The sequence below is a fragment of the Lynx canadensis genome, chromosome D2, assembly GCF_007474595.2.
Source record: "Lynx canadensis isolate LIC74 chromosome D2, mLynCan4.pri.v2, whole genome shotgun sequence".
NCBI lineage: Eukaryota > Metazoa > Chordata > Mammalia > Carnivora > Felidae > Lynx > Lynx canadensis.
In genome coordinates this window covers 56,122,091-56,143,976 of record NC_044313.2, presented here as the reverse complement: position 1 = coordinate 56,143,976, position 21,886 = coordinate 56,122,091, and the positions used below count along the sequence as shown (strand labels likewise).

General features: G+C 53.4%; 1 protein-coding gene across 2 annotated transcripts in view; it reads left to right on the top strand.

Annotated features, from left to right (window-relative positions):
* The first annotated feature begins 331 nt into the window (after positions 1-331).
* The window catches only part of PALD1 (phosphatase domain containing paladin 1), a 75,633-nt gene continuing 54,078 nt past the window's right edge, over positions 332-21,886 (top strand). For both annotated transcript variants that reach the window (XM_030335116.1, XM_030335118.1), the window contains exon 1: positions 332-364. The gene's annotated coding sequence lies outside the window, so the exon portion shown is untranslated. The remainder of the gene's footprint in view (positions 365-21,886) is intronic.

The window sequence follows — 21,886 nt, the reverse complement described above, 5'->3', positions numbered from 1 at the left end:
GGCGGGGGCTCAGGCTGGCTGGTGGTGGGGGGGCGGTAGGCGCGTTGATTGGCGGCCTGGCCGGGTCCGCCCCTCGGCGTGGGGGGCGCGGGGCGCGCGGGGAACCGAGCTGCGCGCTGGCTCTGGGGCGCGCGTCTCCCACCGCAGGCTAGCGCGGGCTGCAGTTCTCCTGGCCTCGCCTCTTGCGCCCGGCCTGCCCGCCTCCGGAGCCGCCTCTGCCCACGGATGGGCTGGGGAAGTTGGGAGGAGCGAGCCGGAGCCCGCGTCGGGCGCGCCCCGCCGCAGCCTGACTCGGCGCCCGCAGTCCGGGCGCAGCGCGCCAGCCGCAGGAGCGCGGATGCCCCCCGGAGCCGCGTGTTGGCAGGTACCGACGCGTCCGCACCCGGGGCTGGCGAGGGGAGGGCAGATCTGGAGTCCCCTGGGCAACCCCGGCCCGGGGGCTGCTCAGACCACCCACTCCCCATCCCCCGGGGCGCATGCCTCCTGGGCTCCCCGGAGGGGAGAGGTTCTGGGCTCCCATCCAAACCCGCACGGAATTAATGCCTGGGAGAGAAGCGGGACCTCAGTAAAGAGTGGGAGGTTACTGAATCGTTTGCCGGGCGCTGGGCTATCTCCTCCCCCACGGTTTCCCTCGCACCAGGCTAAACGTGGGCTGGCAGCGCCTCCACTCTTTGGGGCTAGGCCTGGGACACGGCGTCTGAGCCAGGCTCACTGTGCAGTCGGGAGGAGGGAAGCCGCCTCATGATCTACTCATGGGGTCCCTGGGCTCATCTTTAAGGGGCTTGGGGCCCATGGAACTGGTTAGAGTTAAGAGGTCACAGTGGGCTTTGCTTCTGAGCCCCTTTGGCCCTCTCCCTCTCTAGGCCTGGGTCTCCCAGGCGATCCCCTTTTCGTCTTCAGAGATTTTTCCTGAAGAGTCCGTGACTTGTAGGAAAGCAAAGTGGGGTGTGGGAGACCTGCTGCACCTGACTCGAAAGTAGCCAGGATGGCTGGAATGTGTTCTTATCTCTTGGTGAGTCAGAGATGCAAACAAGCTTCCTGGCTTCAAGAAGCTTCTGGGATTCTTTCCTCTCGCAACCAAAGGTCTAGGGACTAACTCTTTGGCTTCGGTGCAGAGCAGCTAGACCCAGTGTCTGAGCACCTCTTAAATGCCACGCCCCGGGCTCTGCTGGGGAGGATGGGAGGATGGGAGGGTGCTGTCCTCAGGTGGCTCAGCCGTATGGGGAATACAAGACAAACATACAGAAAAGTTTGCTGTTATAGGCTTTCAATACCAGTCCCGGACTAATAATAATAGTTGAAAGCCAAGAGGCTACCCGTGATTAATGGCTAAATGAGTGACACAGGCTGCGATCCTTGGGGGAGGAGCTGGAATCCAGTTCTCATGCAGTCATATGCATGTGTTCAAATCTGTTTAAAATGTTCCAGCACCATTCCCATCCCTCCTTGTTACTCTGCTCATAGTGAGGACCTCTCACCACCTCTGTGGACAGGGAGCAGTGGGGGGGTTCAGGAGATTCTCTTGCCTGTATGCGCCCCCAGCCCCACTCTCGGACGGTCTTTCCCTGCTGGTAGCTTTCTGAAGAAACCCACTTGGTTTTTGGGGTCAGGCTGAGCATGGGACTCCCCCAGGTTCTTTGGGGCTTGTGAGGTTTGAGGTCTAGGTCCAACCTTGTAGGAGGTTCCGAGGCCAGCAGGGGGAAGTCCTCACTTCATTTCCGAAGAGCCTCTATTGCTGGGGGCTGGGGATGTTGTTGGAAGGCTAGAGGCCCTGAGCCCGAGTTTCCTGTGAGTCCCCTTGCTGGCCATCAAGTATTGAAGTTGGGGTGATGGAGGTGGGTGGGTAGGGCAGGACTGGCTTGATGTGGGTGGTACCGGGGCAGCCCTGACCTCACTCTGAGGTTCTGCTGTGTCTGGGGCTCTGCCCCCCTCCCCCATCATCTCTGGTAGCTTTCTGCTCTCTGGAACAATTGGTGGAGGTGGCATTGTGCTTGTGCCCATGGCCTTGGGCACCGTTCTGGGAGAGGGTGTTGCTGAGCTCCCCCCCACAGCCGTGGCTGGCATTGTGAGCCCTTGTGCGAATACACCCACCCACCTGCAAACAGTTGGCACACACAGAGTCACCCGGGCACAGGTGGGGGATACTGGCGTGGGCAGAGATGTGCGCGTGCTTGGGTTTACAGCTGCGTGGGCAGAGACAGAGAGCAACTGGATGCGGACATGCGTGAAGACCCGGGAAGGCAACGGAAGTGGGCAAGCAACCCAGGGGTATAGACGGGTGCAGGGGCAGCAATGTGGACACGTGAACGTGGACCACACACGGGCCACCGACACCGTATGGGCGGATTACACCTTCACGGGGACTCGCACCTCCCCATACAAAAGGCAGATGTATAATGGGCAGGCACACGGATGGCGGGCGTGGATGTGAGCTCACATGCGTGGACACGAGACACGGAGTCACATGGAAGTGACTCGAGTACCTGGGCAGACGTGGAGCTGGCTGTGGGCTCCCAGGGGATATGGGCACATATACCTGCTGAGTCACCTGACGGCAAGGCCAGGACATGGACCCAGGTGGGTCTCAAGATGCAGTCGAGGTGTGCACTGTTCGGTTATCCCCGTGACTCCGTGCGGCAGCGGGAAGTTGTCCTCTTTAGGGTGGTGGGGGTGCAGGTGATCTGTGGTGTGGTTTTGTCTCTAGACCCCCACTGGGGTTTGGAGCCCCCAAAGAGCTTGGTATTCTGTTTTACTCCGAGAGTCCTTTGACCTCCCCTCTCCCTAAGTTACAGGGCTGGGTACGTGCTGTAAGCACCAGCAGGGCCTCCTCGAACCTTTGAGTTTCATCTTCCTGTGGTTTCCAGAAGTTTCCTCAAGTGAGGCTGTGTGGCCTGGGTAGAGGAGGAACCTGACTGGGGACTCTCCTTCTGAGCCCACGCCTGAGGGTCTCTGGCAGGGAAGGGACCATTCTTTTTTTTTTTTTTTTTCTTTTTTTAAATTAATTTATTTTCTTTTTTTTAGTAACCTCTACACCCAACATGGGTTCGAACTCATGACCCAGAGATCAAGAGTCTCAGGTTCGTGGTGCCTGGGTGGCTTATTTGGCTAAGTGTCTGACTCTTGATTTCAGCTCAGGTCATGATTTCACAGTTCATGAGACCTGCTTAGAATTCTTTCCCTCTCTCTCTCTGCCCCTTTCCCGCTAGGGCGCTCCCTCTCTCTCAAAACACATAAATAAACTTAAAAGAAAAGTCTCAGACTACCGACTGAGCCAGCCAGGGAAGGATCATTCTTAGGGGAGAGAAAGAGTAGACACGCAGTGGGGTCCTTGGTGAGACCATTGCCCTCAGGTGTGGACTGCCCCTCCTCTAAACCCTGGGCCTGGACAGACAGGGAGGGGGGGCCCCCACCTCTGGCTGTGGTCGCTTCCGCTCTGCCCCACCTGGAGATTGGGAGCCTGCTCAGAGTCTAGACGTAGCTTGACACTTAACTTACGTTAAGTGACACGTAACTTACTGCATGACCCGGCGCGAGTTACTTAGTGTCTGAATTAACTTGCCTTTAGCATGAAACTCCTCATCTTTAAAATGGGGCCAGTAACCCCTAGCCCTTGAGAGCGTTTTAAAGGTTAAATGGGAGAAAATCAGTAGAAGGCGTGTAGCCCAGGGTATGGCACAGAGCGAGTGCCCGTCAGCGGAGCTTTGATCGCGAGCCTTCCCCTGCGGCCAGGACCCCCCCCCCCCCCCCCCATAGAGCTGCTTCAGCAGGCCACGTGCCTGGGAAGGCTGGGCAGGCAGACGCCTCTCATCTGAAAGCTGGAGGGCTTTGTCCTCACCCCTTGCCCACCAGCCACTCCTTAGCCCTGTGGGATCTCCACATGCAGGGTCAGGAAATAGCAGGCAGGGCGTATGGAAGCTTGGGTCTGCCGCCTGCCAGGCCTCTGGGAGGGGAGCCAGTGGTTTGCTAAGAATAGCCCCAAATCACGTCTCTGCCTCCCAGCAGGCAGCCGTGTGCCTCCCCAGTACGGGCCGAGCTGCAGGGCCTTGGATGTTTCTTACAACTGGCGCTTGGCACCCGGATGGGGCCGGAAGCAGCAGGCTCAGACTGGGAAGAGGTTCTGCTACTGTCCCTGGGTCTTTGGCTGGGACCTGGGGAAAGAGAAGGCCTGGGAAGCACCGGCCATTAGAGTCTCTGAGTTCCTCTTCCACTCAGAGCCTGTCCTAGCAACTGCTCCCGGAGCATCTTCCTGCCCGCCAGTGGATCTGTAGTGATGGAGAACACCGGTTTGGAATTTCGGGTCCTGTTCTCACTAGCTGTGTGCCCCTGGGCAGCTCACTTACCTTCTCTGTGCTTGATTCCTTGTGTGGCAGGGTTAATGATAGTAACTCCCTGATAGGGATGTGGCAAAGATGAGAGGAAGATCTTTCATGGAGAGCCCTTGGGGTGGCATGTGGCTCATAGTAAGTGCTCAGTAAACATCAGGTGCCGCTGTCATTACCCTGATTACCATTTTCTCAGCAGAAGGAGAGATGTGTGAGGCCAGGGTGTTTGAGCAGTGCCTGATGGTCGGAAGGCAACAGGGTGCTTCTAGATTGGGGTTGCTGGCCCTGGGTTCAGTGCGAGGTGCAGGGGACCAAAGGTGAGTGAGACCCTGTCCCTTCTGGGTGAGAGAGGCACATTCATACGTTGTATCATACCCGACTGGCACCTTCCCAGGTCTGTGCCATCTGTGGTGGGAGCTGGAGGCAGCCGGAGGGAGTGGCCTGCTAGGGGGTGGGGCAGTGCTTCAGGTGGGCTTTGAAGGATGGCCGAGTTTGCAAGGGTGAGGGAAGGCTTCAAGCAGGAAGAGTAGCTCGTGCAGAGGTGTGACCGCTTGGTGTGTTTAGGAACGTGGACAGATCTGTGCACATGGGGAGGGGACCCGCACTTCGCATCCTGGCCTGTCCAGAGAGTCCTTGCATGCTGGGACCTTCTGTCCCTCCCACTCTGGGCTCTGAGGCAGCCCTGGTTTCCCTGTTAGGACACAAGCCGGAGGCCTCTCACTTTCCTTTTACGAATCACGTCTGCTCTCCCCTCAGTCTCCAGAGACCCTGCTGCCTCTTATAAATGCCTGCCAGCCCTCCCTGGGGGCGCTCGGTTTTGAGCTGGGGCTCCAGACGGTTCCTGCTTCAGGCACATGCTTATTTTTGCTCTTAGTTAAGATACCCATAGGTTAATAGGTCTCCCTTCTTGGGAATGAACTGAGAGCCTTTGAAAACTCCTTAGCTTTTCCTGCGGAGCGAATGTCTGTCTAATAGTGGAATTCTGGGACCTTGGGAGGTGTTTTGTATATTTCCTATAACCGACGTGTGAACTGGTGTTAGCTCCGAGGGGTGCCCCTTCTTGGCTGGGGTTCTCTGATGAGAAAGACACAGGGCATCTGGGGCTACCTACATGCCCAAGGCAGGCAGTAGGGAGCATCTGGGAACTGGGTGTCTCATGCTGACCCCAAGGACTCCCAGGGAACTAGGGCTTTTGGAAATTCCAGGAGGGAGGGTGTGGTGTTGGGAGGGCCGTGGGTCCATTGCGGTGCCTCCCGCCCTCGCCCATGAGGAACGGCCCCACTGCCAAGGGGTGGTGTTGGCCCCATGCAGGAGAGAGGTGGGTGCCCTCAGATGACCTTGGCCTTGCCAGCCTCTGCAGCCTGCCAAGCCCCAGGGCCTGCCTGCCTGCAGGCTGCGTGGCTTCTGTCCATCACTTCCCCAGAGTGTAAGACAGGGACGCTTGGATGTTTTGAAGATTGTTGGATGTTTAGAAAGCACAGAGGGGAGTTTCCCCTCCTCTTTTCTTTTCCTTTTCCTTTTCCTTTTCCGGGAACTGTAGACCCCGTGAATAAGTTAACCCTCTTCTGCTGGTCCCAGGTGGCTGTTGGACATGTCCTCTTTGACTGCCACCCTGGAGTCACACTCCTTCCTCCTGGGGTCCCTGAAGCTGGTGCTGACCTCTTAATTCTCTGGGGCGGCCCTCCATCAGAGCCCCAGGGCCCAGCCAGGATGACCTCATCCAGCCTGGAACTGATGGGACCCCGTCCCATCCACATCCTGGCCCAGCAGCTTTTCAGCCTTAGTATGATCATCTTCTCAGTGGGTGCTCACTCCCTGCCCCATTGGCAGCCCAGCTCACGGACTTTGGGGGTCTCAGGAGTTCCCAGGGGCTGCTCTGTTGGCTCACTCCAGGGCCTGTTGGGAAGTTCTGGTTTTCAGATGCCCCAGAGAGAAGGGCCCTCCCTGGAGATCGGGCCCCTTGAGGGAGGTGCAGAGATCTGAGCAGATCTCTCCTCTACTGGGCCCTGAACCAGGCCTGAGGCATAGGTGGATAAACCCTAGACTGGCATTTCACCGCTGCGTTTGAGCCCAGTTTCTCATCTGCAAAATGGGTATAGTGATTCTTTCCCTCCCTCCCTTTAAAAAAGTTTTTTTTTTTAAATTGAGGTGACATTCACTAGACATAAAATTAGCCATTTTTTTCTAATTTTTAAATGTTTATTTATTTTTGAGAGATAGAGAGTGATCGAACCAGCACAGGGAAGGGGCAGAGAGAGAGAGGGAGACACAGAATCTGAAGCAGGCTCCAGGCTCCGAGCTGTCAGCACAGAACCCGACGCGGGGCTCGAACTCACGGACCGTGAGATCATGACCCGAGCCGAAGTCAGACACTCAACCGACTGAGCCACCCAGGCACCCCTAAAATAATCATTTTCTTTTTTTTTTAATTTTTTTTTAATGTTTATTCATTTTAGAGACAGAGAGAGACAGAGCATGAATGGGGGAAGGTCAGAGAGAGAGGGAGACACAGAATCTGAAACAGGCTCCAGGCTCTGAGCTGTCAGCACAGAGCCTGATGCGGGGCTCGAACTCACAGACTGTGAGATCATGACCTGAGCTGAAGTCGGTCGCCCAACCGACTGAGCCACCCAGGCACCCCTAAAATTAATCATTTTCAAGTGTCCAGTCCAGTGGCCCCTACATTCACAATGTTGTTCAACCACTGCCTCTGTCAAGTTCCAGAACGTACCCATCACCACAAAGGGAAACCCGGACCCACTGAGCAGCTGCTCTCCTTTGTTTTACGAGTGTGATGCGGTATGTGTACCATGAGATTTGTGCACTCTATAAACGCACAGCTGCATGAGTGTTGGTAACTGCCAGTGACATACGGCCACCCCCTCGGTCAAGTCTGGCATCACTTCGCCGCCCGGAAGGCCCCCATGCCCCACCTCCTCTCTTCACCAGGAAGAGGTAATGCCATCAGCGGTTTGCTGAATATCCCGGGTGTTTCTTCTGTGCCTCTGGGTGAATTTGTGTAGTTTTGATTTGGGGATGTAACTCGCCCTGGGGCCGTGGCCCTGGGGCCTGCTTTTTCACTCAGCTGTTGGTCTTGGGAGGGTCCCAGCACTGCCTTGGGAGCTCCTTGCACACCCCCTGGGAGCCCAGGGCCCAGAGACGGGAGCCTGGGCCACGCAAGTTGGTGTCCCTCTGCCCCTGGCTCCGAGCTGGGGCTCAGCCGGGCTTTGGGGAGACAGAGTGAGGGCTTCCTGAAGGTGGTCCATTCAGAGCGGGTTTCTGGAGGAGGGAGGCGTTGGAACGCAAGAGATCAGACTGTCCTGGGGGTGGGTGAGTTGGTAGCTGGGCATCTGGGTGGACGTGCGTTCCTGCTTCCGTCACCACTGCCTCCCAGCCGCGGGGGCTTCCTCTTCCTGCCTCCTGACACGTCGCTGGAAGGATTAGGCCCAAGGAGAGAATGATTTGTTGGGCGATCAAAGATGGACCCTGGAGGCCTCCCTTCTTGTCGCAGTGAAGATGCACCTTATTGAGGCAACAGGAACGCTGCCTTGGGTGTGGGGGTGGAAGGTGGGTGGAAGGTGGGGAGTCTGTGGCCTCCTGAGGAAGAGGGGCCTCCTGTGCTCAGATTTGCATGCTCCTGGCTCTACCTGATCCCAGCCAATTGGGTCACGGAGGCTCTGCATCTGTATTGTCACGCTTCTTCCCTTGACCGTTGCCATCCTCGTATAAATGGGCCACACTCTGTGCATACTTACAAACATCGGTTGTTTTCATTGTTTTCAAGTTTTTCCTAGTTTAATAATTCAATGTAGTGTCTCAGTACTGTTGTATGAAGTGAGTCCCGTGACATAGGAATCTTGAGTTGTGTTCGGATATGGGCTTGTCTTGTGATTTAGGATTTCATCTCAGCCTCCTTCTCTGAGCCCTTGGGGATGGTCTAGGGGGAGGGAGAGGGGAGTGAGCCTTGAAACTAACAACAGGTGGGTTTGCTGATTTCCCCTGTGATTTCTTCAGCTTCATGCTGCTCAAACCTGGGTAACATGTGGACCCTTCCCCCTTTTTAAAATAGCTTTTTGGGATATAATTCAGATGCCATACAATTTCCCCAATTTAAAACATACGATGCAACTAACATGCCTGGGTGGCTCAGTCGGTTGAGTGTCCAACTTCAGCTCAGGTCATGATCTCAGGGTTCATGGGTTCGAGCCCCACGTCAGGCTCTGTGCTGACAGCTCAGAGCCTGGAGCCTGCTTCGGATTCTGTGTCTCCCTCTCTCTCTGCCCCTCCCCCACATGGGTGTGCACAATCTCTCTCTCAAAAATAAACAAACTTTTAAAAAATAAATAAAACATATGATTCAGTAGCTTTTAGTGTATTCACAGAGTCCTGCCTCTGTCACCACCATCTAATTATAACATTTCATCAACCCTAAAAAGATACTCTGTACCTATTAGTCATCACTGCCTATCCCCAGCCCACTAGTCTACTTTCTGTGTCTATAGAGTTGCTTACTCTGGACATTTCATATGGAATCATACAGTGTGTGTGTTTTTGTGGACTCCCTGTTAAAGGAAAAGAAAAGCCTCACTTGTTGATTTAAATGTTCTTATTAGAACATAACTAAAATGTGTCCAGATATAAAACTAGATAGGAATGACTCAGGCTTACTTAGTTTCTGTATGACCGTGAAACAAACATGAAACACCAATAAAACCAGAAAGCCAACCCATTGCGAGGGAACAGTGTTAATTTATTGGAAGGACGTAAGCTGCACCTGCGTTGCCAGTGTTGTGTTGACAGTAGAGAGCCGGGACTCTTCTGTTTTCCCTTGCTTCTGTCGCCTGAACTTGCTGTACAAAGTGGCATTAATGAGGTTGGCTGCTAATTCTGATCACTCACTTTAGAGCCCAGACTGCCAGTGAGTAATCCCCAAATGTCTGTTTCAGTAGTGTATCGTTTTGTGTCTGTTGGTCTTGGGAGGTCATGGAAGCTCTGCATCTGTGGAGCTTGTTTGAAGGGAAGGGTAGAATAGTGGTGTTCCTGGAATCTGCATATAGTAGCTCTTAAACCCACTTCTTGTGGGGATCAGGCGTTTGGCACTAACAGGTGGGTCTTGCTCAGTTCGCACAGATGCTGTTGACATGAACATGGTCCCGACTCCTAAGAGGCTGGGCCTCTGGGCACATCCAGACTGCCATGGGCTATGTATGGGGTGGCTCAGTTCTCCACCCCACCCCCTCCTCTGTTTGAACCACCACCTTTGTTTGTCCCATGTGCAATGATGTCATTTGGCCTTCACAGAAAAGGAACTCGGTTGTCAACAAACTTCAGCAGACTTCAGCCCCAAATGGCATGGCAGTGCTTGCTTACGAGGTCGCTCAGATGACCCAGGGCATGCTCTCATTACTTTTTTTCAACGTTTATTTATTTTGGGACAGAGAGAGACAGAGCATGAACGGGGGAGGGGCAGAGAGAGGGAGACACAGAATCGGAAACAGGCTCCAGGCTCTGAGCCATCAGCCCAGAGCCCGATGCGGGGCTCGAACTCACGGACCGCGAGATCGTGACCTGGCTGAAGTCGGACGCTTAACCGACTGCGCCACCCAGGCGCCCCGCTCTCATTACTTTTAAAAAAAAAAATTGAGGTGAAATTCACATTACACAATATTAACCATCTTGCAAACATTTTTTTCTTTGTGTTTATTTTTGAGAGAGAGAGAGAGAGACAGAGCGAGCGAGCATGTGCACAAGTTGGGGAGGGGCAGAGAGGGAGACACCGAATTGGAAGGAAGCAGGCTTCAGGCTCTGAGCCATCAGCACAGAGCTCCATGCGGGGCTCAAACTCACAAACTGCTAGATCCTGACCTGAGCCGATGTCGGACGCTTCTCCGATCGAGCCACCCAGGCGCCCCTTTTTGCTGAATAATAAAACCATTGTATGGATATACCACATTTCCACATGTTTTAATCCGTGTATCAGTTCATGGACATTTGGGGTGTTTCCACCTTTTGCCTGCTGTGAATGGTGCTGCTGTGAACATGGGTGTACAAGTATTTGTTTGGATGCCTGTTTTTACTTCTCTTGGGTATATTCCTAGGAATGGCATTTCTGGGTCATACGGTAATTAATTCTATGTTTAACTTTTTGGGTTTGATATTCGGCAATTAGATAGTGGTGATGGTTGCACAACATTGTGAAGGTACCAAATGCCACCGAATTTGTACTTTAAAAGGGTGACTTTTATGGCGTGTGCATTAAGTCCCAATAAAAAAAGAGACCGAGCTCACAGATCGCAGAGCAGACATCTGTGGAGTCTGGATTGAGTCACGTTGTTAGCGCTGGAAAGCCCACGGTCCTGCGTTGCCTCGTGGGGTCCTGCAGACTTCCTGCGTGGTGGGGATGTCGGGTCCCAGCTCCACGGTCCCTGTTTGGGGTGCTAGGTGAGAGCGGTAGGAACCCAGTGGGCCAGCTGGCCGCCTGCCCTCCACCTTAGCTCATTCCGTGTCTTTCTGGCTTCTCGTCGACAGGTATTCACAGCAGAACTCTGTTCCCTCGGTTTCCCCATCTGCGAAGTGGGCCTGTGAGCAGCCAGCCTTGGCCGTGGCCCAGGCTCTGTGGGCAGGGGAAGCCTGGAGACGTGCCATGCTGACTTCCCCTCTGGATCCACTTTTTCCCTCTCTGTCTCTCGTATCGCTTTCCCCACGGGCCTCAGGACCAGCTCGTCTTTCTTGGCAGGTCTCCAGGGCCTGCTGCTTTCTTCTGAGGCTGCTGCGGGGGGCGCGAGACCGTGGCTCTCTTGTCTGCTGGGTCCTCACTGCACGCTTGCCTCCCCCAGTCTGTCTCATCTCGTTCTTTAGGCCAAACACCTGAGTCATCCATTCCTCTGTTTCTCCCACGCCTCCGCAGGCCCTGTCGGCCTCCCTCTCACAGCGGATCCAGGGTGAACCTTTTCCCTCACCTTCCCCACGCCGCTGGCCGAGCCTCCAGGGGCCCTGGCGGACTCCACACAGGTCCCTTTTCTTCCACCTTTGTTCCCCCCTCATTCCCCGACAGATTCTTCTAACGCAGCAGCCAGGGTGACCTTGTTAGGATGTGAAAGTCAGAGCAAGGCATTTCTCTGCCCAGGGGCTCTGGTGGCTCCCCATTTGCTCCCAGGGAGAGCCAGCGTCCTTAGTGTGGCCTCCAGGACATCCCCATCTAATACCCACCCCCTCACTCACTCTACACCACCCAAACTGCCTCATGGCTCCTCCAACCCACTGGGAACACCCCCACCTCAGGGCCTTTGCACAGGCTGTCACCTCCACCTGGGATGCTTTTCCTCCAGAGAGCCGCATAGCTTCCCATCCTACTTCCTTCAGATCTTTACTCAAATGCGAAGCCTCCCTTAGATACCCCGTCCAAAATCTCATGTCTCACCCCCATAACCCTTTTCTTTCTTATCACTGTCACCTCTCCATACACTATATATTTTACTAATTTATATACCATGTTTCTGTGCCTCCAGCTAGCATGTGTAAGGCAGGATTTTTGTTCTGTATTGTCAGCTCCTAGAACAAATTCTCCCTCCTAGGAGATGCCCCAGAAACATTTGTAGGATGCCTGCCTGAAGAGGGCACGAATTAGCCCATTTTATAGATGGGGGAACTGAGTCTCAGGTTGACCTGAACCTAGTCTCTTGACTCCCATCCAGTTCAGTGTTCTTTTGCCGAGCCATGGTTTCTACCTCCTTCTCCCTGTATCCCTGTTTCCAGGGAAAGCCATGCTAAACCGTGTGGGTTTAGGCGCTAGGCGCTAGGCGTTAGGCGCTAGGCGCTGAGCTTCGCAGATTAGATGACTTTATTTCGATTTCAATCTCACAGTGTCTTGAGAGGAAGGAACTGTCATTGACCCCACTGTACAGACAAGGAGGCGGAGCCATTTCATATGGGCAGAAGGGACAAAGATCGATAACTTCTTAAACCAGTGAAGATGTGGGGACACTGGCCCCCTTTTTTTAAAAATTTTTTTAATGTTTATTTATTTTTGAGACAGAGAGAGACAGAGCATGAACAGGGGCGGAGCAGAGAGAGAGGGAGACACAGAATCTGAAACAGGCTCCAGGCTCCGAGCTGTCAGCACAGAGCCCGACGCGGGGCTCGAACTCACGGACCGTGAGATCATGACCTGAGCCGAAGTCGGACGCTTAACCGACCGAGCCACCCAGGCGCCCCAACACTGGCCCTTTTAAGCAATGCTGGTTGCTGGGCAAAAGGCTGCTGCTTTTTGGAAGATGGTGGAATCGACTACAGCTTTTACACGCACATTTTTATCTAAGCAGCGTGAATTCGGGTAGCCTGTTCTAAAGACGCAAACTATCAGGATGTGAGTCTGCGCACCGGGATTTTGTGGCCAGTGAGCTGGAGACCACATGGTCTCCTTTCAGTTCTGGGTTCTTCCCTCCCTCGGGGCATTTGCCCCTGCTGTGCCCTTTGCCTGGCATGCTTTCTCACGTGGCCCCAACCTTCCCCGTCCTCAGGTATCAGCACAGGCCTTCTGTGACTATGGCACCTAAAATACATCTTTTCCCCACCTCGCTCGTTGCCTGTCTGAGCTTCCCAGTCCCGCATCACAATGTACACGGTATGTCGTGATTGTATTTCTTTGTTGTCTCCCTCCATCCCTGTCTCCCTCTCTTTTCTCTCTCTTGTCGGAATGGATGCCTGTTCCATGAAGGGGCAGGACCGTGCTGGTTGGTTGACACGGGGGATACTTAGTGGCCATTAGCTGAAGGAGTGGTGCTACAATGAAATGGCGTGCCAGCATTAGACAGACAGGGTTGGGGTTCTGTGTATGAACTGGAGGGGCGTTTGTGTTGTCTACTTAAGGGGGAAGAAACCTTGTAGTTTACGAGGTGGGCTTAGAGGAGTATGGAAGGGTGTAAACTTTTTCTTTATAAATCCATCTGTCTTGGACAGCAAGTACACATACTTATGGAATAAAAAAGCCTGGCCAACAACAGGAAAAGAAATCAGAGAAGGAAAAAAAATGTACCCAATCAGAGGGAGCATCAGGATTTGAACCCCGGCCCTTCTGCCTCCCAGGCCACATTCTTCCGCACCACCCAACCCTTTCCACACACAGACTCTCTGTATAGCCTCGCTGCAGTCTTCAGAGGAAGGCAGAGTGTGAGTTATTAGCTGTTTGTATTTCATTCTGTAAATCAAGATCTAATTTACAGACAGGAAGTCAAAGCATAGTTTGATGGATTGTTACAATTGTATCACCTGGGTGACCCCCTATCCAGACCAAGATGTGGAACATTTTCAGCACCCTGTAAGGTTCCCCGGGGCCTCTTCCTGGTCAGCGGCCTGTTCCCACACTTTCAAGTGTCCGTGCTTTGGAGTGCCCTCCCGAGGGTTAGTCTTGCTTGCTCTTGCATTTTGTGTAAATGGAACCTTCGAATATGAACTGTTGTTATCTGGATTCTTCTGGCTTCTGTCTACGTGAACTCTGTGAGCTTCATCTGCGATGCTGCAGGCCTCGGCAGGTTGTCCCTTTTCATTGCTGTGTAGTATTCCCCTGTATAGGCGTACCACCACGTGCTGATTTTTCCCCGAGAGATGGACTTCATGCTTGTGTCCGGCTTTTTGTGACTGTGAAAAAGGCTGCTGAACACCCCTGCCTGTCTCTTGGTGGACACACACACACACACACACACACACACACACACACACATTTACTTCTCTAGGATGCATGTATTCCCAGGGGTGCTTGCTGGGTGCTGGGATAGAAGGCTCATTTTACCAAGAAGGAAGCGAAGGAGACTTCAGAAGATCTGGAAGGGGGAAGGGACTTGCCCAAGGTGACACAGTGACCCAGGCCCTCTCACCCCTGGTCTTACCCACCTCCCGCCCCCAGGGTGCACCTGCTTCTCAACCCAGCCCTGTGGGTAGGGTTGTCCGGCAGGCGCCCGTGTGGGGGGTGGGCCTCTGGAGGGTGGTATTTCCAGGTCTCCTTACACTGGGCAAGCCCACGGAGTTCTTGCTCATGCACCTCCCTCCTATCCCTGGCCCTAGAGATGATGGGCGGGCCACAGTTTGCCTTCCTTGGTGGTGGGTGCTGGGACCGACGCGGAGCTATTGTTGTTTATTGGATGCTGGTGCCTGAGGCTGGCCAGCTGGCCAGGCACAGGCTGGGATTGGCATGTTTGGGCTACCCTGGCATTTTTGGCCTGGGAGCGTGTGCACGTGTGAGTGCATGTGCACACATGCACACACGAGGTGTGAGTGTGGCCCTGCATCTCACACTCACCGTGCTCCTGCCTCGTGCAGACCTCATCTCGTACTGGGAGGAGCCTGGCGGAGCGGTTTGGGCTGATCGGTGCACCCCTGACTCGGGCCCAGGAGGAATGCGTGTGTCTCTTTCCTCAGCACCCACCACCTAGGTCTCTGATGGCATGAGTTCCCTGGGAGGTGGTGCCTTTAGCTCTTTCCGTGCCTGTCCCACCTCTTGACCCTGAACTATCCAAGGGCAGGCACGACAATTAACATGGGCATCCACAAAAGCAGTTTTTTGAATGAGCCCTTTTTAAAATTAACATAAAAAAAATATATATATATACCATAAAGTGTGCCCTTTTAACCTTTTTTTTTTTTTTTTTTCTTTTTGAGAGAGAGTGTGCACAGGAGAGAGGCAGGGAGACAGAGAGAATTTCAAGCAGGTTCGTGCTCAGCGGAGAGCCTGATGCAGGGCTTGATCCCACGACCCTGGGATCATGACCTGAGCCGAAATCAAGAGTCAGACGCTCAGCCTCCTGAGCCTCCCAGGCGCCCCCACTTTTGACCATTTTGGATTGTACAGGTCGGTCGCGTTACGTACGTTCATGCTGTCGTGCAGCCACCTCCACCGTGTCCAGAACTGTTTCCTTTTCTGAAACCAGACTCGGTGCCTGTGAAACGCTGACTCCCCACCACCTCCCCTCCCCTGACCCCTGGCAGCCATCCTTCTACTTCATGCAGTGTTTGCCCTTTTTTTCTGGCTTATTGGAACATTTAGCATAGTATTTTCAAGGTTCATCCATGTTGTAGCACGTGTCAGAATTTCATTCTTTTTTTTGAGGCTATAATTGTTCTTTTGAGCTTTTTTTTTTTTTTAATTTTTTTTTAACGTTTACTTATTTTTGAGACAGAGAGAGACACAGCATGAACGGGGGAGGGTCAGAGAGAGGGAGACACAGAATCTGAAACAGGCTCCAGGCTCTGAGCCATCAGCACAGAGCCCGATGCAGGGCTTGAACTCACGAACCGCGAGATCATGACCTGAGCTGAAGTCGGACGCTTAACCGACTGAGCCACCCAGGCGCCCCTCTTTTGAGCTTATTTTTTTTTTTTTTTCCAACGTTTATTTATTTTTGGGACAGAGAGAGACAGAGCATGAACGGGGGAGGGGCAGAGAGAGAGGGAGACACAGAATCGGAAACAGGCTCCAGGCTCTGAGCCATCAGCCCAGAGCCCGACGCGGGGCTCGAACTCACGGACCGCGAGATCGTGACCTGGCTGAAGTCGGACGCTTAACCGACTGCGCCACCCAGGCGCCCCTCTAAGGTACCTTTAAAATAAGCTCAAGGGCGCCACCCAGGCGCCCCTCTAAGGTACCTTTAAAATAAGCTCAAGGGCGCCACCCAGGCGCCCCTCTAAGGTACCTTTAAAATAAGCTCAAGGGCGCCTGGGTGGCGCAGTCGGTTAAGCGTCCGACTTCAGCCAGGTCACGATCTCGCGGTCCGTGAGTTCCAGCCCCGCGTCGGGCTCTGGGCTGACGGCTCAGAGCCTGGAGCCTGTTTCAGATTCTGTGTCTCCCTCTCTCTCTGCCCCTCCCCCGTTCATGCTCTGTCTCTCTCTGTCCCAAAAATAAATAAACGTTGAAAAAAAAAAATTTAAAGGTACCTTAGATCCTCTGGGTTGAGGGAAGGTGTCAGCTTGATGGTGGGAGTGGGAACAAATAATATTTATTCGGGGCACCTGGGTGGCTCAGTTGATCGAGCGTCCGACTCTTGGTTTCGGCTCAGGTCATGCTCTCACGGTTCATGGGATCAAGCCCCACATCGGGGTCTGTGCCGACAGCGTTGAGCCTGCTTGAGATTCTGTCTCTCCCCCTCTCTCTGTGCCTCCCTGCTCCCTGTCTCTCAGGATAAATGAATAAATTAAAAAAAAAATAATATTTATTCACACTTACTAGGGGCTGGTCCTTCCGCCAGGTTATCTCATGTGATCCCCACCACAGTATTATCCTTGGTTTACAGATAAGGGGATTAGGCTCAGAGAAGTTGAGTAAGTTGGCCAAGGTCACACAGCAGGTCTTAGGCCAGCCAGGATTGGAGGCCGGGTTGGCCTGCCGGCACAGCCCATGCTCCTCATTCCCGCCCCCAGGGCAGTGCCCAGGTCAGGCTCAGAGTCATTTCCTTGAATGCTTCTTGTCACCTCTCCACAGCTGAGTGTGGAGCCGATCGGTCGGCCCCTCCTCCCTGGCCGGGTCCTCGTGCCTGGGCCCCAGCTTCTGTTAAAAGCGCCTCTGTGAAGCAGCCACCCTGGGCGAGGCAGGGGTCTGCGGGGATGTGGTCCTCAGTGCCCCCCGGCACAAGGCTGGCAGGGGCCGCCGGGTCCAGGGCGGCTGACGGCAGGATGTCGCTGTTGGCAGGACTTTCCCTGTACGAACAGCCAGCCACCAGGAGCTTCTGGATCCAGAAGATAGATAAACAGGAAGAGGGAGAAACTTAAAAATATTTTTCTTCCCCTGCTGTGCCCTGGTGTTTTCTCCCTGCCCTGCCCTCGGTCGCCAGAGGCTTAAAGTGGCCGAGTTCTTCCCCCGACCAGGAGCCTGCCCAGAGGCCTGGAGAGCCAAGCAGGCGGGTTTCAGGTCTTAGGGTTTCAAGTTTTGTTTTGCCTGGTGGGCTGGGATGAGCCTGGGCGTTAGGGCCAGGCGGGCCCGAGTTTGAATCCTGGCTCCGCTGTTCCTTTGCCGTGTGATCTAGGCCAGGCCACCTGCCCGGCCGTGGGCCCGTGGGGCGGAATGGCGGTGATACGTGGCCCGCGGGAGAGTCTGGAGGGGTAGCACAGCGGTGGGTATTTGTTGGGCGCTGGCTGGCTGTGCGTGTGCAGGCAGGCGTGTACCACGAGCACTCTCTCTGTTAATCCTCACGGCCCTCAGAGCAGGCCTGGTTCTTGTCTTCATCTGACGGATGTTGGAGCACAGAGAGGTTGAGCGTTTCTGTCGAGATCACACCGCTGGTGGTGGCGGAGCTGAGGCCGAAACACGGTCCGTGACCTCCGCGCCCTGCCGTGCTATGGTCTGGCGTCACGTACACAGCGAGGCACACGGTACCATTGGTATCGCGAATTTCTTTCCCTTCTCCTGTACAGAGAAACCGGGTGTAGTTAGGGATGCGGGGCAGTGGGGTGAGGCCTGCGGAGCTTTGGGCCCCAGTGGTCCCGGAGTCATATCTAGCCCTTGCTGAGGTGGCTCCCCGTGTGTTGCCTCTTCCAGGCAGCCCTTTTAGGTTGACGCAGGGCATCATCATGCAGCTCTACTGTTGTCCTGGTCTGGGCAGCACGCCTCACCCCACAGAGCAACATCCTGACTCTCTGGCACAGCCCCCGGGTCAATTGAGGCTCACCCCAACCCCACCCCATCCTGTGTTCTGGCCTCACAAGTACCTTGATACTTCTAGGAGACTGCACAGTGCCAGGCATTTCTTCCTCCATTCCTTCCGCAGTTTCCTCCGTGCAGAATGCCTTTCTTGTCTGTCAAATGTTGCTCATCCTTTAAGGTCCAGCTCGGTGGTCTCCTCTTCCAGGAAGGCTCCCGTGAGTTCCTGACCCTGAATTAACATCTCCCTCCTCTGTGCAGCTCAGTGTGGTGGGAGAGGTCCTAGAGTCCCTGTCCTGTTGTCAATCTCTGTGAGCCTCAGTTTCCGTATCTGTGGACTGGGGATAAAAGGAGTGGGGGAGAGGAGAAAGCCAGGATTTTCTCATTCAGGCCTGTGTGGACTTGGCTAGAGCCCAGTGAGGAATGGCCCTCTTAGGGTTAACTCCTTGCCATGTCAGGGACGGAAGCAAGGGCAACAGAGAGTGAAATGAAGTCACTTCCCTGCCTGGGGGTCTGCCATGTGCCTGGCCTTCTGCATAAATCCTGTTTCCTCCTTGGCCTCCATGTGCCCACCCACTCCTGGCTCCCATGACCCCGAAGGTCACCAGCAGGTGGGGCTCCCGATGGAATGTTGGCCTGTCATTCATCCGGCGAGGTCACTTCCTGTCTGGATCAGCCGTCCACCTTTCCTGCCATAGCCTTCCACGTAGAGGTTTCATGGGAGTGATGGGTGTGGGTTTCAAAGGAGGCTACCTGAGGTCAAGTCCAATGTCCAGCCTGCACTGTACTCTGGGGGGCATTTCCTTGGGGGGCTCTGTGGGCATCCCCCAGGGCTGTCCCTCAGGCTCCTGGGCCTCCAATTCTTCCTCTGTGGAACCTGGGGGGAGGGGCTGTGTGTCAGAGGAGCTCAGAGCACTCACTGGGTCAGGCCAGGACATCCATGACCTCATTTAACCCTTTCTCCGCCACAGGGAAACAGGCTCAGGAGGCGGCCCAGGCTTCTGGTGGGGGACAGTGCTAGGGTCCTCGCAGGTCTTTCTGACTCCGACATCCAAATGATTTCCATGGGAAGGTGTTGAGTTTCCCAGCAGTAGCAACTCAGGAGAACCCTCACTCCTGTGACCTTTTTCTGTGGGGTCCGGGGCTCTTCTTTTTTCTATCAATAGTATATGTTCATTCTAGAAAAATCAGAGAAAATAAACATAGGCAGGGAGATTAGGGGACCCATCCATGACTCCAGTGTCCAGGGATAACTATGGTTCACCATTCATGTTTGGAGATTTATCCTTGCGGACATTTCTCGTGTGTGTGTATGTGTGTATGTGTGTGTACCCTTTACACTGTATCTTTTTTCCCTAACTAAACATACAATAGATACTTCCCTATGTGAGTGAGTAAACTGTTACTTCTTGCATTTGAAACGTTTAAATTGGAGTTGACCATGCACAGAAAAGTACACACATCCCAAGTATACAGCTTGATGATTCTACAAAATGAGGAGAGCCTCCCCCAGGTCAAGGAACGGAATTTTTCCAGCACCCGGACCCCTGCAGCTCATCACCATCCCCTCCTTCCTGCCGCAGATGGGACACCTTGTCTGAGTTTTAGGTGAACGGAATCATATAGTATGTGTTTATGTTGGCTTTTTTTCACTCCACATTCTTTTAAGTGACATTCCTCAGACACTCTTTCCATTTTAATGACTGCATGATGACGTCCACGATACATTGGACTTTGACCACTGTTGATGTGAAAGATGTTTTGTCTTTGACTAATGTAAGCAAAGCTATGTCGGACAGTTCTGTCGCCATATCTCTGATTATTTCCTTTGAATCTGTTGATAGGAGATTTGCTGGATGTTCTGAAGGTATTTTAGAATTGTTGCCAGATTGGCCACTAGGGGGCAGTGCTAGTTTGCATCCCGCCAGGTGCTTGGGAGAGAGCGGACCCCAGGTCCCCATGCTGGCATTGGGTGTTTTCCTGCTGTTGTGCCTGTGATACCATGATAGGCAATATGTGGCATTTCATGGTTTCCAGAGTTCAAATTACAAGTTAGGTTGAACATTTTTACCCTCACATTTACCGTCCATTTGTATCTCTCTTCTGTTGGGTTGTTGGGGTTTTCTGGGTTTTGGTTTTTTTTTCTGTTATGCCCTCGAGATGTACTTGTTTTCCTGTTTGAAAAAAGCTACATTGAGTATGATAAATAATAGAAATATGTCAAAACTATCTTTATCCGGTTTGCCTTTTGCCTTTTCAGCTTTGTGGTTTTCCTGTGTTGGTTAAAAGCTGACCATTTTGGTATAAGTAATCTGTAGACCCATCGTGGGGCTCAAACTCATGACCCTGAGATCAAGAGTTGCAGGCTCAACCAGGTGCTCCTGCAAATCACTTTAATGTGCGGTTTAACAGCAGACACTTGGGTTCTCGTATCTGCTCCCGTGTTCAACTGTTGTGATACGTTGCTTCGATTGAAGTATGTGAAGAAAATCCAGCTTCACACAGATAGGTGGTTGGAAAAGGAAGGAGCATTTTATTAGCCTCTGGGTATTTTCTTTTGACACTACGTAACAATTCAGTATGTGATAGTTTCTTACCGGTCGGTTGAAATGCAGGATCTGCAAACATATTAAGCAATTTTTCGTATTTCATTGCATTAAAAGCCATGGGACCATCTTGCACTCTGAGTGGATCTTTTTCATTTTTTATTAAATTTTTTTAATGTTTATTTATTTTTGATAGAGAGAGACAGAGCATGAGCGGGAGAGGGGCAGAGGGAGGGGGAGACACAGAATCCGAAGCAGGCTCCAGGCTCTGAGCTGTCAGCACAGAGCCTGACGCGGGGCTCGAACTCACGAACCGTGAGATCATGACCTAAGCCGAAGTCGGACACTCAACTGACTGAGCCACCCAGGCGCCCCTCTGAGTGGATCTTTGACACAGATGTGATTTTGTAACATCACATAGGGGTCATTGGGAAAATATTGGTTCCCTGGGTTATACCTATCTTCCAAATTTAGACGTTTCGGCAATTTTCAGAAATTACATATGTTAACATCGTCACCCATATCATCGCAAAATCTTTGTGTTTTGAGAGGCTGTCAGACTCACGGTGGCTGATGCAAGTTTTCCGAAACTCTGATGTTTCCTTTTAAGCTCAAACTTGATCATTGGCAACAAATGCCATCGGTTGCCTTCCTCGAAAGGACAGGCTTGCCTGGTTCACTTTTGAGAAAATGTCCGCCAGATACCCAATTCTGAATAACTGGCGTCTGTCTGTCGGCTGGTTTTCTGTGCACAAAGAGGCTAGTTTGGCAGACAGCTCTGGTGGGCTCACAAGTGCCGTCCCCCCAGACACCTGTCGTACCCCCACACAGCCCAGGTACATCACACAGAATAGCGAAAAGACGCGTACGCAAGCCTGAACTTCAGTGAAATGAGCTCTTCTGCTTCATCCAGGACCTCCTTAGGTGACACTGGCATGTTCTGTCACCGTGAGTGACTCGGGCAGCCTAGTTCACGGCCAGTGCGTTGCCTCTTGCTGAGTTTTACCTGCTGCCGTGGCTTTGCCTCCATCACTACAGTGAGACAGCATGATATCTCGGAGCTGTCCTGAGAATAGCGTTGACCTTGTGGACTCCTGGAAGGTGTTAGGGCCCCCGGTCCTGCAGGGCGTGCCGTCGGAGCTGTGGACCAGATGGTAGGTGAACGGCCTCAGCGCAGTGCTTGGGCCCGTCTGGGGCTCCGGGACATCGTGCCCGCTGCCGCCGTCATCCTCTCCCCGCTAACAGACCTGAGGCCGCACCTCGGGGGGTGGTGGTGGAGATGTTAAGCCATTTGGGGTTAGAATTTCGTCGTTTGTGATTTCAGATCCTGGTCAAGCTGCTAGTGTGTTTGGTCCTCAGGAGTGAGTGAAGAGCCCAGGGGACTTCTTAGGGAC